The sequence below is a fragment of the Dipodomys ordii genome, unplaced genomic scaffold (genome assembly GCF_000151885.1).
Source record: "Dipodomys ordii isolate 6190 unplaced genomic scaffold, Dord_2.0 Scaffold93, whole genome shotgun sequence".
Lineage (NCBI taxonomy): Eukaryota > Metazoa > Chordata > Mammalia > Rodentia > Heteromyidae > Dipodomys > Dipodomys ordii.
In genome coordinates this window covers 8,825,459-8,843,983 of record NW_012267309.1, presented here as the reverse complement: position 1 = coordinate 8,843,983, position 18,525 = coordinate 8,825,459, and positions in this window count along the sequence as shown.

Here is an 18,525-nt window from a genome sequence, read left to right as displayed (position 1 = left end):
GTGAAGTCAGTGGCAGCTTCATCGCCTTTTATTGGATGTCTTTTGAGCATGGGCTACATCAGTTTCCTATGGAGCTTGACAAAGGAGAAGTGTTGGCAATGAGCAGAGAGCCTCTGGTGTGTTAGAAGCAGAAAGTAACATATATACTTCAGAAATAGCAAATGACTTGCCTGCCAAACCAACCCCGTGGTGCACATGCTTCTGTATTACAGACCTGCCTGACTCTAAACTCAAAGCAAAAGAGAGAGCAGGGGAGTTCTTTCTGGCTTAGAGTTGATTCACCTGGATATGTGCTGAAAGAAAAACCCATGACCTTCAGTTCCCAGGAAAAACCTAAAGCCTCATTGAGTCTCTCATTTTAATGCAGATTTCTGTGTCCTTTACATATAATAGCAGTGCTTTAAAGGCTTTAAGAAACAAACAAGAATTACAGTGAAATCTAAGTGCAAATGGTTGTGCATTTGGAATAGAAAGCGTGAAGAATTTGAGGAAGCACAATTGGTTTTTCAGCATTTGTTCTCTAAGATGGGTGAGCATTTCAAGAATAATAATTGAGAGCCAGGTACTGGTGGATCACCCCTGCTACTCTAGCTAGCTACTCAGGATGCTGAGAGCTGAAAGATCAAGGTTCAAAGCCAGACTGGAGAGATGACAAGTTCATGAGATTCCATCTCCAATTAGCCAGCAAAATGACAGACTAGAAATGTGGTTCAAGTGATGGAATACCAGCTAATGGGCAAGGAAGTTGAGGGAGACTATGACGCCATGAGACTAAGCCCTGGGACTGTCATAAAAAGTAAAATAAACAAAACAAAACAAAATACAGAGTACTATATGTTATCCTCATAGCCCTTTAGGACATACAATATTATTTCTAAAAACAAAGAAAGAGGTAACAATGCTCGATACGAAATGCACTCATTACCTTACTCATGTAACTGTAACCCCTCTGTACAGCATTTTTACAATAAATACATATAAAAACAAAACAGTATTATTTCTATTCTAAAATAAGAAAACAAGAGTTTATGTAGCAATGTAAAAGACATATACTTCATAAGTGTTTAATACGGTTTTCTATTTCAGCCCTATTTAATTATTAAATCTTTATTTCTCTCCAATGTTTTGTTGTCTAGTCCTTAATTACAATATAAAATAAGATCAATCATTTAGTATCTAAGAATTAATTACAGACCAAGGCCACTAAAGATAAATAGAAGGGTTAGCTTTATTTTGTATGAGTGGAAACACAATTATTGACATTAAAAAAAGTCAATGAGCCTTACCTAACTTCGGAAGTCCTCAGAAATCATGCTAGCCTTAAAAGCTCATGGCAGGTAATGAATCATATAGCAACTACAACAATAAGAATTACCTTTGGGGGCTGGGAAGGTGGCTCAGTGGTAGAGTGCTTGCCTTGCGTGCATGAGTCCCTGGGTTCAATTCCTCAGCACCACATAAGCAGACAAAGCTGGAAGTGGCCCTGTGTCTCAAGCGGTAGAGTGCAAGCCTTGAGCTGAAGAGCTGAGATACAGCACCCAGGCCCAGAGTTCAGGCCCCACGATCAACAAAAAAAAGAAAGAAAAAAAAATCATCTTTGGTAATAAGTAGTATGCAACATCATTTCATACTTTCCATTTGGTTACTCTTTAAAAGTATCCAGAATCCTAAAATCAGTAAATATAATAAGAAAAAAAACCCAAATCTCTACAACATAGACTGTTATGAAAATAGACAAAAAAAGTGACATCTCCCCATTCAGGCACATTTGTTTTGATTTCTCCAGAGAAAGAAGAGCCCCATATGAATTAGCACACAATAGAGACCCAGCCATGCCAGCACACACAATACAGGGCCTATGAAAGGTCTGTGTGTACAGGAAGTAAAAGCAAAGAACCTGCGGTTTTTCCTAGCAGCAGAGTGAATACAACTGCGACTGCTCAGCCAAAACTTGTGGCTTTTTGAGTGAAAGCCCAGCTCTCAGCAAATTGATTTTGGTTTTAACTAATTGCCTGGCATTGGAAGCACAAGCAGGTAAATCAAGCCTTTTGTGCTCTGGAGTTAAGCCTGATTCCATACATAGAAATGATTTGCTTCATTCAACCTTTTTGGACATATAGGTTCCCTCCTTCAAAAATAAGACACTGTTGCTTTTTTTTTTTTTGCATCTCTCTGAATTTTTCTTTGAAACCCTTTTGCTGCCTTTCATTTTCTGTCCAGTTTTGCCATGTTTTATCATAATCTCCTAGTTTTTTCCTTCCCTATTGAATAATCAAACAGGTCTCCTGTGAAACTAAAGCACCCCTACCTACTGTGGTCCTGACATGTTCTCTCACTGTCTCTCCTACTAAAATGACCTTTCATGGGTCATAATCTATATGGACACTATTCAAAACTGTATTACAGTAGTTTATCAAAGACCACTGGGCTTATAATTATACTTACAGAAACACTTGTAAAACATATATCAGTCATAAAGATCTGGCACTTGACAAAATGTCCTCATTTTTATCTAAAGACGATTTCAGATTGAGTTAAATCATTTGTTAATTTTACTTCCATGGTCAAGGTATTTTTGTTCATTCATTAATTCCTGGCTCTTGCTCCATACTCCATTTAAGATCTCCATCTCTTAACAATATTTCTCCTTTAGGAATAAAAAAAAAACATAGCCATGCCATTATTTAAATCTTTCTAATTTCTCTTTCTTTCTCTCTGTCATTCTATCTATGGATGTATATGATTCTACTCATGTATTTGCATTTTAATTATCTATGTATCTATATATCTAGCATGCATGCATCTGTATATCTATGACAAACATGAATGAAAACAGACTTTACCCTTAAGAAGAGATCTCCTGAGAAAGTTATTTCCATTTAAATCTTCATTTAGCTGCCCCCAGTTTTGCCCCCCCACCCCCTGCCTCTTTCTCTTTGCCAGAACTGGCAGGGCTTGACTTCAATGCCTGAGACCTGTCCTTAGTTTCTGTTTCTTTCTACTCCTCCCACTTTTTCCCTCTCTCTTTTCTCTTACTTTTCCATCTCCCTAGTAATAATCTTTTTTTTAACCAAATGCTTAACACACTCTTTTTAAATATATTTATGTATATTGAGACAGAGGTAACCTAAGCCACAATGTCTGTGGGTACTGGCAACATGACATATGTCTTGTTTGTCTTGCTTGTACGTGGCTTCTACTTCAGGCCTACACAGAAGATTCTGCCCTATTGACAACAGCATCTGAGTTGCTAACACCCATCATCAACTGCTCATTGGCAGACGGGTGGCCAATTATATCTCCCTACCCTTCCTGCATCATTTAATTTCTAAATGTCAGTTTCTTACATTTTTATAAAATTTATTTCCTCTTTAATTCTTAAATAGTTTTGAAGATTCTACATATTAGCTTCACTAGACTATGCTAGTTTTCTGCCTTCTACCACTGTTTTCTTGTCCATTAAAGCATTTATTGATGTGCCCCTACGTGCTTTTTGAGAGTACTTGGAATTGGAACCAAGGGTCTTGCACATACCAGGCCAACAACCTACCACTGAGAACACTCTGAGGTATTGAACCATAATTATGTACTTCATGTTTGTCATCATATTTCTCCAATTGCTGACATATGAGGTAAAAATTTCTACCCTCACTTCATTTTTCAATAAACTACACTTCCAAGCAAAGTTTATATTCACTAGTTTTTCTTGTGATTAATTGAAAAAAATGGGTTTATTGTGATGTTTACATACACGCATATGCTCCAATAACACCTTAATATGCCCAAGGATATTAGAATTTGGAAATGAAGATATATACAGTTAGACATATAGCTTGATAAATATATGTATGAATGATGCTAAGAATTTGGTTTGACAAATCTAAATTAGAATGATTCCTCAGAAGAGGAAAAGACATGTATTTGCATGAAGTATAAGCAACATCTCTAATATATTTGAAGATTTGTATCTATGAGGTACTATATTGATTGTGCTACTAGTTACCCAGGAGCAATACATAATTATAAGAATTGGAAATAATCAGTGAGTTGGAGTTGAGACTAAATTATTTATTTATTTATCTATTTATTTATTGGTGATATTTGGGGCTTGCAGTCAGGACCTGGCCACTGTCCCTTCATTTTTTCATTCAAGGTTAGTCCTCTACCACTTAATCCACAACTCCATGTCCAGATTTTTTCTAGTTAACTGGAGATCAGAGTCTCAAGGACCTTTCAACTCAGGCTGGCTTTGAACAATAATCCTCAGACATCAGCCTCCTGTATAGCTAGTATTACAAGTATGAGCTACCAGCACTTGGCTAAAATTAGACTTTAAATGTCACTTATAGTGGAAGGAGTGAAGGAAGAAATGGTTTAAAATAATGTTTGACTGTGTATAATTTAAAAATAGGAAATGGGAAAAACTAGCAATTCTGAATTATTGATTGAAGAGTTTGATAAATTATTTCATAATGTTGCCCTCTGATATGGCAAGAAGCAAAGTTGGTTGTGATTTTCTAGATACTTTGTGAGTAGTTACCTTTAAGTAGGACTTGCAGAATGATGAGTGTTGATGGTAGAATCACAGATATTTTATTTATGGTATAAAGAAGTATCTTGAAGAAGGAAATAATTCTCTCATGATTTGTGACTGTCTAGCTTTGTCCAGCTGTGTCTGTGATGACAATTGCCATATATCTTTGTGGGGAAATGCATGTGCGCAAAGAAGTAATGACAAAGGGCATTTTATTTCTTTCAATTGAGGTTTTCTTCATTTTATGCATAATATAATTAACAAGTGAGAATCTGCCCACATTACACTAGTAGAGAACAAAATAGCAGGATTTAAAACTATTTCAACACCTGACTTCTCAGTTAATAAAGCCATCCAAGTGGTAAAATTCTACAATCTTCATGTTTCATCCAATTAATTTACATAAGTTAAATTAACAGATTTTAAAAAAAGAATCTCTTCCCATGCCACATACTCTGTGCTGCTAGGTGTCAATTGCACAGCTGAGAAGAACAACAGTTTTGGGTCACGAATTTCCAATGTGAGAATTCAGTTCAAGAAGCCATGTCCCTATTAACCAGATCTGGGTAATTTTTAAAATTAGTTGTTTATTTTGTGGGGATTTTTTTCTTTCTGCTTATTATCTACCCCCTACCATGCCAGGCAGAAAAAATTCAAATTAATGGGTATTTGCATATGGTCTAAGATCCAAGAAATCTACAAAAAAAAAGTACACTGATATGTTTACTCCATTACATAGTAAGATTTAAAGATACCTTTTCAGAACTCTGAAGCAGTAGCTAATGAAATAGATAGGAACCATAACATTATCATTATCATTATTATTATTATTTGTTGGCCATGGGCCTTGAACTTGGCCTGGCACAATAGTCAATTTTTATGTATGATATATTCCAGTGATAGAAATTTTTCTGCTACTGTGGGGAAATCATTAGATGTCTTCTAATGCAGGGGGAAGGTAGCTTCAGCACCTATGGGTGGAAGCTATCATTAAGTATAAAGATTTCAGCTGAGCAAAGGTCCTTTCCTTTCTGTTCTCATTGTCTTGTCTTATTTAGATTCATGTTGGTTTGAGACTTTTTTTTGTCGTGCCAATACTGGAGCTTGGACTCAGGCCCAGAGAGCTGTCCCTTAGCTTTTTTGCTCAAGGCTGGTGTTCTCATATTTGAGCCATATGTCTACTTCTGGCTTTTGGGTGGTGGTTTGGAGATATAAGCCTCTCATTTTGTCTTTCCAGGCTGGATTTGAACCATAATCATCAGCTCTCTGCCTCCTGAGTAACTAGGATTACAGAAGTAAACCTGGTGTGAAATTCTTATCTAAATAAAATCCCTTGTGTGATGAACAATGATCCCAACGGTTTTTAAAGTTGTTTGTATTGTAATTCTTTATAAAAATACAATAAATAACAAACTTAAAAATCAAGAAATATACTTAAAATCCAGCTTATTTGTGAGGTTTGTCAGTGCTTTTAACCTCCAAAATTTCAGAGCCAGAAGGAATAAACATAGATTGCTGTCCCAAATGGTGATTGGCATTGCTCAACTTTTCTGACTAATCCTGGGATAGAGATGTATAAATATCTCTGCCGTGCTTAGGGATGTATCATTCATTATAGCCATGTAGATTTATAATTTCTCACCAACACTTCCAAGATTATGATTTGGTTTTTAGTCTCAACTCTCTTCATACACCTGATTTCTCCCTAATATTCTCTTTTATAGTCACAGATGTGTGCCATTTCCTAACTTATTTGATAATATATATATTTTTCATTCCAGTTGTCTACTGACTCCAAACCATTCATCTTTCCGAATTCACTTCCATTTACTTAGTTTTTTGGAAGTAGCATTTTGGTTACCATCCACTTGTTCTGAGCAGCCTAACTGGTGGAGAAAGATCTTCTGTGGCCGCACAGCACTGATTTCTCTCCTTCTTGCCTTCATCCGTGCTACTCCGCAGCCAGAGCCATCCATCACTCCTTCATGGTAGGCTGAGTCTAATCCAAGCTTCAATGACATTTCTAACTTCTGACTTTGTATAAAGGTTCATGAATGGCTGGAATATCTAAACTCTTGAATTTGAATTGCAAGTATTCTACAATGCACAATAATATTATTTACTGACTTATTTCTCTGAACCTAAACTCCAGTCAAAGTCCTAATTGTTTCTAAAGTTGCTTTCCTTTGTCACAACCTCTTTTACTTTATTACATTGGGTCACCCAGTTGGTCAATTCATTCATTTTTTAAACATGATTGTTTTCCCTAAGTTTTATATCATGCAACTCTATTTGATCTTTCTCTCCAACATGCAGAGATATTGGCAAGGATTTCTTTCAGAATGGAATATTCTCTTCTCTAGTTTTTCACTGGAGAGCTCACTCAAACTTGTGTGTCTCAACTCTCACTTTTGTGATTTTGAACCTCATATTACTTTTTCAACAATCACTACATATATATATATAGAGAGAGAGAGAGAGAGACAGAGACAGAGAGAAAGAGACAGAGACAGAGAGAGACAGAGAGAGGGAGAGATAAAAGGTGATATACAGAGGGGTTATAGTTATGTAAGTCAGGTAAAAAGTACTTTTCTTTTTGAACAATGCCATCCCTTTCCTCACTCTCTCCCAGTTTTTCCCTCCTATCCCCACCAACAAGTTGTGTCTTTTACTTTCAACATAGTATGCTCCCACTTACCCTCCTTATTTTCTGGAGATTTTACCTGTGTTCTGGATTTTTAGTGACTCTAGATATTCCCACTTCAACATTCCACAATTTCAAAATCAACAAGGTTTTTAAAAATCCTCTCCAGTTCCCATACTCATAAATCAGAGTTCATCTTAATAATTCTCATCATTAAAAACTTTCATTCATTGATGGCTAATTCTGATTTCTCTCTTAATTTCTGAGTTTTAAGACTGTTTTCCCTCAGGATTCTTTTTCTCACTGCTAATACCCTTATGGTTACCTCATTAGTCATCTTTTACCTATGAAACAAAGTGGAGGCAACAATGTTTAATAAGAAATGTACTTGTTATCTTGCCCATGTAATTGTAACTCATCTGTATGGTATTTTGACAATAAAAAAATAAAAATAAATAAATATATAAAATAAAGGACAAAGCCAGGCAGTGGTGACTCACACCTGTAATCCTAGCTACTCAGGAGTCTGGGATCTGAAGATCATGGTTCAAAGCCAGCCTTGGGATCTGATGATCATGGTTCAAAGCCAGCCTGGGCAGAAAGTCCATGAGATTCTTATCTCCAATAAACCACTAGAAAACTGGAAGTAGTGCTGTGGCTCAAGAGGTAGAGTGCTCCCCTTGATCTATAGAGCACAAGGACAGTGTCCAAGCCCAGAGTTCAAGCCCCATGAACCACAAAAAAATCAAAAGAAAAAGAAAAAGAAAAAATAAGTAAGGGACAAGAAAAAACACTCATTTTTACAACTGAAATCTATTTACATGCCATTGGTATCTCCATTTTTCTCATTATTATTCTGAAAAAACTTTTACCCTTCTCAGAATTTGTATATAACTTCCCATCTTTGAGAGCAGAATCAAAATAAAATACTTAAACTTGACATTCCAGAGTCTAAGGAACATTATTCAAGGAAGCGGATTGTGATCCACTCTGATTTTTGACTTTCTCAAAGTCATTAAGAAGGTCCAACTCATTTATTCTGCAGCTGTCTCCATAAATCCTTGACTTTTTTGCCTTTGAGATGTGCTTATGCCATTCACTTAGGCTGAAAATGTGTTCACAAGCTCCCTGCCTATCTGTTCTTTCAAGACTGAATTTAGTAACTCACCTTTATGAAACTTCCTGAGTTTATTTTCAGAGGACAGCTTACAGTCATCTATTATTCACTGAAACACGATTTCAGGATATGTTCTTTCTGTTTTATTCCCCTGCAATCCTAGTTCTTCCTACATGTCTATACATGCTCGGTAAATAACAAGTTTTCTTACAGAAAATACATGCTCACTGAATCCATGTCTCTCATAACTAGCTTAGTCAGTTTAGATAGTCTCTTCTAAATATCTTGCTGTATATGAGACAATATCTAAATTCTAATTGGAAGAATATATCCCATTGAGAATATGAAATCCTTAGTAATTGACCTAAGGTAAGAAGCTAGAGCATAATTATTAGCACAGGGGACATAAGAGAAAACTATTAAGACTAAATACTTTTGTGAATAGTGTTCTATGAAAGTATGTACAAAGTAGCTATTTAAAAAACATTTTTAGCTGAGTGGTGTTGGCTCATGCTTGTAATCTTAGCTACTCTGAAGGCTGAGATCTAAGGATTGTGGTTCAAAACCACCAGGATAAACTACTCAAAAAAGCTAAAGTGGAGCTGTGGCTGAAGTGATAGAGCATTAGCATTGAGAAAATAAGCTCAGGGAGTTGACATTGAAGAAAATATAAAATAAACAACACATACTTAGAACACAAAAAATTAAATCTCCCAACAGCAAATCCTCAAAGAAACAACTGCCCAATTAATAAGTGGGCTAAAGACTTAAAGACAAACTTCTCTGAAGAGGAAGTAAGAATGGCCAATAGACATATGAAGAAATGCTCAACTTTCTAGCCATAAAAGAAATGCAAATCAAGACAACATTGAGATTCTACCTCACCCAAATAAGAATGGCTATAATCAAGAAATCTAGTAACAACAGATGCTAGAGGGGATGTGGCCAAAAGGGAACCCTACTGCATTGTTGGTGGGAGTGTAACCTTGTTCAAACATTTTGGAAGACAGTATGGAGGTTCCTCAAAAGATTCTGCGTAGAGCTCCCCTATGACCCAGCAATCTATTTCTGGGCATTTACCCAAATGATCACAAACAAGGTCATACCAAAGCTACCAGCACAACCTTGTTTATAGCAGTATTATTCACCATAGCTAAGATAAGGAACCAACCAAGATGCCTCTTAGTAGATGAATGGATCAAGAATCAAGAAAATGTGGTATGTATATGTGTGTGTGTGTATGTATATATAGTATGTGTGTGTGTATGTGTGTGTGTGTGTGTGTGTGTGTGTGTGTGTGTGTAGTGAAATTCTATGCCTCCACCAGAAAGAATGACATTGCCCCCATTTGTTTGGGAAAAAATATATTAAGTGATGTAAACACATAGGTCGCATGGTTTCCCTTATTTGCAATAACTAGTACATGTCTAGGACAAGCAGAAAATGTCAAAAGCTATGTACATATGACTATATAAGATGATGCTAAGTGAAATGAACCCCAAGACAGGGACACAAGTGGTTTTTTCTTTCTTGCTATTGTTGTTAATGTACTTGTTATGCACTATGTGAGTGATTCTTTTGTTTCTTTTGTATGTTTTACCCCATGGTATATCCCCTGTTTTCATTGTACTTGATACTGGTGTCCTGGATCTTGTATATAAATTTTTTTTCTAATTTGGGGAGGGGACGGGATATAACAAAATGTTTAAATAAGGATACAGGTTAACACATTGTAACAATGAGATGTACAAGACACTATGTTGAAAACGAACTTTACAACTTCGGGGGAAGGGTAGTGCAGGAAAGAGGAGTTGGGGAGGTGGGGAGGGAAGACAGTAGGGGAAAAACAAGGAGGAGGTAACAATGTTTGATAGGAAATGTACTCATTACCCTACTCATGTAACTGTAACCCCCCTGTGCAGTATTTTTACAATAAAAATATATATGAAAGAAAATAAACACTTTTTCTGGTTTTTTCAATTGTCTCAATTATTTGTGTCCATTTTTAAAAGTTATAAACAGATGTGTACTTTGATATTTCAATGAGAATGAATTATCTGGAACATCTGGAAGATTATATTTTTGGAATTGGATTATTTCATTATTTTTATTTATATATTTACTTTTATTGTGGACTCATATCTATATAATTAATTTAATACAATGTAGGATATAATAGGATATATATAATAGGTGGCATATAAGAAGTATTTAATAAATACAATATAATACTGTATCACATATAATATATAGAATAATTAAATCATGTTAAATTTTGTATATTTAATATATTTATATATAAAATTGTATATATTTTATATAGTTATAATTTTATATATTTTATATTTTATATATTTATAATTTCTTCATATTCACAGCCTTCCAGCTCTTCTGTTGCATTTTTTTTCATGAACTATATAAGGAGCACCACAAGTTAGCACGATGTAGAACACTAGAAGTCATTCTCTTATTTAATATGTTTAGTACCAAGTAGCCAGTTTCCTTCAATCCCTTCTCCTATCTGGTCTTCTAGTTCTCTGAAAATTACTGGTTTATATTCATCCACTTTGATATCAATGTTGTTTCCATATATGAGAGATAGCATGTGGTATTTTTCTTTCTATGTCTGACTTATTTTATCTAAAAGAATGTGCTTCAGTAACACAGTTTTGCTCCAAAAACAGATTTAGTTCCTATGAATGAATAATATTCAGTTGTAACATTATAAAAATGTGTAATTGTATCCTAAAAATGTATGTATATACAACATTTTATACATCTTTTCATACATTAATGGGTATTTTGTTCAATTCCATATCTTGATGTCAATAAACATGAGAGTTATAGTATCACTTTGATACACTATCTTCATTTCCTTTGATATAAAGCCAGGAGTCATAGATAATTTCTATTTGTAGTTTTTTGAATAACTCCATACTGTTTTCCTCAGAGGATTTAGTAATCTATATTCTCATCAGTATTAAAGAATGTCTTTTTTCTTTATACTATTGCTATCATTCATTATGTTTTGCATTTTTGACAATTGGTGGTTTGACTATTGGGAGATGATTGATGTCTCATTGTGATTTTGATATGAATTTCCTGTATGACTAATGATATTGAGAATTTATTTGACATAATAAATGGCCACTTCTTACTCATTTTTAAACTGGATTTCTTTCTTTTTGCTACTGACTTATTTTGAGTTCTTTATATCTTCTGAATATTAATCCTTTGTCAGATGGTTACTGGTTTACAAATATTTAATCTCACTTTTTAAGCTGTTAAAATTTCTACATTGTTTATTTCTTTGCTCTTAAGAATCTTCTTAGCTAAATATAATCATCTTTGTCTGTTTTTCCTTTGGTTTTCTGGAATTTGGGGGTCTTGGCCAAAGAAATAGCCACATATATATTGCTTAGGTATTATCTGTTAGTGTTTCTTCTCTATTTTCTTCTAGTAGTTTCATATCTTGCATCAAGTCTTTAATCCATGTTTAATTAATTGTTGTAATTGGTGAGAAATAAGAATGACATTTCTTTCTTCACATAATACACAATTTTTCCCAACATCATTTGTTGACAAGACTGTCCTTCCTCCCAGGTATACTTTTGTTAACTGTGAAGAAGATTAGTTGGCTATTGATGTGCCGATTTATTTCTGGAATCTCTAACTTACTTCATTAATCTATGTCAAATTTTATGGCAGCACCATTCTGTCTTTGTTCCTAAGGCTCTGTAGTTGGTCTCAGCTTTACTATTTTTTTCCAAGATTTTTTTTTTTGGTTTTGGTTTTCCAGAGCCTTTTGTGCTTCCATATAGATTTAGATTTTGTTTTCTCCTTGTTTTTATCCAAGGTACGAATAAGTAGAACTTCTTGCTTAGCATAGGTCACCTGGACTGAAATACCAGCAGTGAATGGTTTTTTAAAATATTCTATGAGTATGTTTCCCAGACACTCTATTACTACATAATTATCCATGCATGTCTTCTGATAAACAGAACTCTGTACAAATGGCAAACATAATTTATTTAAAATTGACAAGGTTGCTCATAATAATCTCTACCTTCTCAACAATATTGTGTGGGATTATTATTATTTTTATTATTGCTATATAAGAGAAGAAATATAATTTAGGGAGGTTCTATAATAAATCATTAAATGGCGGGTACATTATCTGCATAAATCACATATCAAATTCTTATCTCTGTTATCTGGCTCACTTATATAGTTACATATATCTCTTTCCTGTTTGCTTTTCTACTTTAGAGCTGGAAACTCTATACCCTTGTTCACACCGATAGGGAGAAAAGCACAGTTAAAAATGATATTGTTAAGTAACGTATTGGTTCCATAACAATCAATTGTTAAACAGCAACACCAACTGCCAAAACAACAAAATCCACAAAAAATGATTGGCTTTAAAAGTCATAAAACCAGAAATTAGATTTTCATTCCTTCTACTCATCTCCTAAAAATTATTTCTACTAGACATTATAGGTGTGGGTACATATGTTTTTCTGAGCCCTTCTCCTCTCTCATACCTTGCATTTCTTTCTTTTTTTTTTAATTGTGAAAGTACCATACAGAGGGGTTACAATTACATGGGCAAGATAATGAGTACATTTCTTATCAAGCATTGTTGCCTCCTCCTTTGTTTCCCCATACCATCCCTCCCTTTCTCCATCCCCCCTCCCCCACACACCCTACCCCCTTGCCCTCCACCCCACCAAAGTTGTAAAGATCATTTTTCGACATAACGTCTTGTATATCTCATTGTTGCAATGGGTCCACCTGTATCCCTATTTAAGCAGATTGCTTTTTGCCTTCCCCTCCACAAATTATATCAATATAAAATACAGTGAAAGCAGGGCTTATACCCTGGGGGAGGTACATACAAAGCAACAAAAAAATCATTTTATAAATATTTTGGAAACAATCGCAAGCAAGAAAAAAAATTTGAACCCTTATCTTGGGGTTCATTTCACCTAACATCAACTTGTCTCAAAAGACTCCACATAGAGCTAGCTCCCCTATGACCCAGCAATTCCACTTTTGGGCATTTACCCAAATGATCACAAACAAGACCATACTAAAACTACCAGCACAACTATGTTTATTGCAGCATTATTTACCATAGCTTGGATATGGAACCAACCCACATGCCCCTCAGTAGATGAATGGATCAAGAAAATATGGTATATGTACACAATGGAATTCTATGCCTCCATCAGAAAGAATGACATTGTCCCATTTGTTAGGAAATGGAAAGACTTGGATCAAATTATATTAAGTGAAGTAAGCCAGGCCCAAAGAAACATAGGTCCCATGGTTTCCCTTATATGCAATAACTAGTATATGTCTGAGACAATCAAACTTATTTACCTTATTTATTCCTCTTAGTCTGAATCATATCAACTGATATGATATGCTGGGCAGAATTGCTTGAATGTTTTTACCCATGGTAAGAATTTAGAGGCAAATTACAGAACATTACACATTTTTGTTGTGTAAAGCAGTGTATCTATTTTCTCATGAGAATTTGGACAGGCAATTTTCTTACAAAATTAAAAACACTTAGTATTTAAGAATTTATTTATTGAAAGACACACAGACTATATATGTGTATATATGCTATACAATACATAATCTCAAAACTAATATTGGTTGATAATTTTATACAAATAACTCAACTACTATGCAAAATGATTTGTATAATTCTAGGAGGATTGAATGTAGCATTCCATATAATCTGGACTTTAAAGGGATCACTTTATTTACAATGTATGGAACAAGAACAAGAAACCAAATAAGAGATAAAGATAGTTTTGGAAAAGATGGTGAAAAGAGAGGGAACTGATGGATTTTAGATAGGTTTAGAAGGAAGAATCAACTTGGTTTTCTGATAAATAGTAGGAGAGAAGAGGACAAAAGGTAATTCCTAGTACAGATAAACACTGGGAAAGACAGCCAATAATGTAGTAAGCTCAGAAATACTTGACACTTACATCCCCTGGTACAGATGAGCATACAAGGTTGTAAAGTTGTTAGATCATCAGGAAACATGACCTTGACAATTAATTGATGGTATCAGCTGTGAAAGAAGCTAGTACAGATATTTTTCCTAAAGGTCCATGGCTGAGTTATATCTTCACCATCTCTTCTCATTTTCTTACACATTTATTTTGATTTGAATGGAGATAAAATACAGTTGGACAATTAGTACCACTGCAAACATATTGTTTTTCCCAGAACATTTCAGTCAGTTGCATAAACAGTTGTTATAAACAATTCTATACATTTTAACATACATCCTGTCTTAGTGGCAGGAAGCCCAATAGTCAGAGTTCTCAAATAAACATATTTATTTCATTAACACAGACATTTACTTTCTTATTATTATTGGCCATAGATAAAACTCTTAGCAATAGTTATATTGCTAGAGAACATAACAGTAGAACTTTGAAGTTTTTATTTTATTACTGTTAGAAATGGTTGAAGAAGTCTTCTGAGTAGTCCATATAATTACTTAGAATACTTTGTCAGAGCAGGGAAAAGAAAACAATAAAAATAGCAATGACAGGGCTGGGAAGGTGGCTCAGTGGTAGAGTGCTTGCCTTGCATGCCTGAGGCCCTGGGTTTGATTCCTCAGCACCACATAAGCAAAAAGAAAAAAGATGGAAGTGGCGCTGTGGCTCAAGTGGTAGAGCGCTAGCCTTGAGCTGAAGAGCTGAGGGACAGCACCTAGGCCCAGAGTTCAGGCCCCACGACCGGACCAAAAAAAAAAAAAAATAGCAATGACAAATAATTCCACACCATACACTTGAATTATTGAGTTTATATATAGTTTTCTCTTTCCTTCTTTGATCACTGTTCTGTAAGTTTTCCTTTTCCCAGATACAACAATATCCTAAACCCTTGAACTGTCAGGGTTTCATATTCTATCTTGGGTAGTTTCTTTTGGGAAAAATATAAGCAAAAAAAACCCCCACTAGAATAAAATCATAAGATGCTTTTTTAAAAACTATATCGGAGTTTTACTTACTTGTATATTTGGTAATCTTTTACTTTCAGTTTAATTTGATGAATTTCATGTCCCTTTGTGTTAACCAATGTATTATATTAATTCCCAAATATTTATCTATAGAAGGTCATCATATGTGCTGCTGGTCCCCAAATAATTTTTGACATGAAGATTGATCTAATGTACATGGTTCAAAAATAATGTTTAACTTGGATTTACAAATAATTTTTGTATTATATATAACTTTGTTGCATATGTATATACATAGCTACATGTCTGTATTTTGTCATGTGTTGTTTGATTTGATTTTTCTTGGTATAAACAATTCTATACATTTTAACATACATTCAAATTTGTGTAACTACCAGCGCATCTTGAACATTTCTGTGTACAGAAATGATCCACCATTCCAAAACACTCCAATTTTTCCTATTGGTCACATCCACCCTGGGCTTCCTGGACACCACTGATCCCCAATCTGTCACTGGGGTATTTCTCCCTGATGATGTCTTATAAATGAACCCATACAACGTAGCACTTTGAGACTAACTTGTTTAACACTTGAAGATTCTGTCGAGCTGCGTGCAGCAATAGTTCATTCCTTCATGTTAGTGGGCAATATTTCACTGTGTGATGTGCATAGTTTGGATTTAGGACATTTAACATCAAGGGCATTTTAAGTCCAACATTCTTTTCTATTTGTTGAAATAAGGAACAATGATGCTATAAAATTTGTTGTACATATATTTGATTTAATTTCTCTAGGTAAGTTCCTAGTTGTTTTTATTTTTATTGTCAAGGTGATGTACAGAAGGGTGACAGTTATATTAGTAAGGTAACTATATTTCTTCTCAAACGTGTTACCCTTTCCCTCATTTTGAGGTTGGCAATGTGAGTTAGGTTAGCTTTCTAGAAATGGATTAAAAATTATGAAATAATTTAACATTGTTATTCTGTGTATTTGGAAACTTATTGTATTTTTGGTTTGCATGTGTGTGCATGTAATTTTAATTTTACCTTTTGTAATATATCTGTAGTAATAGATAAAGATTTTGAAAATTTTTGAGCAATCATGAAACTTATCTGAATGTTTATTTGTTCTATTTCATAAAAGAGTAGTCAGTGCATCATTTGTACATAAAAGATCATGTAAAAATTGAATTACTTAATAAATTAATAATAAAATACATACATATGTTGGCTGTTATTTCAAGGGCTTTTAATGACTTCAGTTGTACACATTGAAAACAAAAAAAAGCATTATATTTTAGACTAACATAACTTGAAAATATTTTTTCTCAAAATGGCTTTGGATATAGAACTAGCTTTTATAATTTAAAGATATTTCATACGTACCAAAAATTCATTCATCATTTGTATTAATGATTAGCAAAGACAAAGGATAAGTAAAAAGATAGGCTACTTTTTAAAATAGTTACAATCTAAATTGGAGAACAATGCACCCTATATCTATGCAAATAAATAGAGGATGGGCCAAGAATATGTGGGTGAATATTTAGAGACAACTTTTCTTTGATTCTTATACTTTAGAAATAAAAAGAGCTCTCCTATGACCCAGCAATCCCAGTTTTGGGCATTTACCCAAATGTTTACAAACAAGACCACACTAAAGCTACCAGCACAACTATGTTTATTGCAGCATTATTTACCATAGCTAAGCTATGAAACCAACCCAGATGCCCCTCAGTAGATGAATGGATCAAGAAAATGTGGTATATAAACACAATGGAATTCTATGCCTCCATCAGAAAGAATGACATTGCCCCATTTGTTAGGAAATGGAAAAACTTGGAAAAAATTATATTAAGTGAAGTAAGCCAAGCCCAAAGAAACATAGGTCCCATGGTTTCCCTTATATGCAATAACTAGTATATGTCTGAGACAATCAAACTTATTTACCTTATTTATTCCTCTTAGTCTGAATCATATCAACTGATATGATATGCTGGGCAGAATTGCTTGAATGTTTTTACCCATGGTAAGAATTTAGAGGCAAATTACAGAACATTACACATTTTTGTTGTGTAAAGCAGTGTATCTATTTTCTCATGAGAATTTGGACAGGCAATTTTCTTACAAAATTAAAAACACTTAGTATTTAAGAATTTATTTATTGAAAGACACACAGACTATATATGTGTATATATGCTATACAATACATAATCTCAAAACTAATATTGGTTGATAATTTTATACAAATAACTCAACTACTATGCAAAATGATTTGTATAATTCTAGGAGGATTGAATGTAGCATTCCATATAATCTGGACTTTAAAGGGATCACTTTATTTACAATGTATGGAACAAGAACAAGAAACCAAATAAGAGATAAAGATAGTTTTGGAAAAGATGGTGAAAAGAGAGGGAACTGATGGATTTTAGATAGGTTTAGAAGGAAGAATCAACTTGGTTTTCTGATAAATAGTAGGAGAGAAGAGGACAAAAGGTAATTCCTAGTACAGATAAACACTGGGAAAGACAGCCAATAATGTAGTAAGCTCAGAAATACTTGACACTTACATCCCCTGGTACAGATGAGCATACAAGGTTGTAAAGTTGTTAGATCATCAGGAAACATGACCTTGACAATTAATTGATGGTATCAGCTGTGAAAGAAGCTAGTACAGATATTTTTCCTAAAGGTCCATGGCTGAGTTATATCTTCACCATCTCTTCTCATTTTCTTACACATTTATTTTGATTTGAATGGAGATAAAATACAGTTGGACAATTAGTACCACTGCAAACATATTGTTTTTCCCAGAACATTTCAGTCAGTTGCATAAACAGTTGTTATAAACAATTCTATACATTTTAACATACATCCTGTCTTAGTGGCAGGAAGCCCAATAGTCAGAGTTCTCAAATAAACATATTTATTTCATTAACACAGACATTTACTTTCTTATTATTATTGGCCATAGATAAAACTCTTAGCAATAGTTATATTGCTAGAGAACATAACAGTAGAACTTTGAAGTTTTTATTTTATTACTGTTAGAAATGGTTGAAGAAGTCTTCTGAGTAGTCCATATAATTACTTAGAATACTTTGTCAGAGCAGGGAAAAGAAAACAATAAAAATAGCAATGACAGGGCTGGGAAGGTGGCTCAGTGGTAGAGTGCTTGCCTTGCATGCCTGAGGCCCTGGGTTTGATTCCTCAGCACCACATAAGCAAAAAGA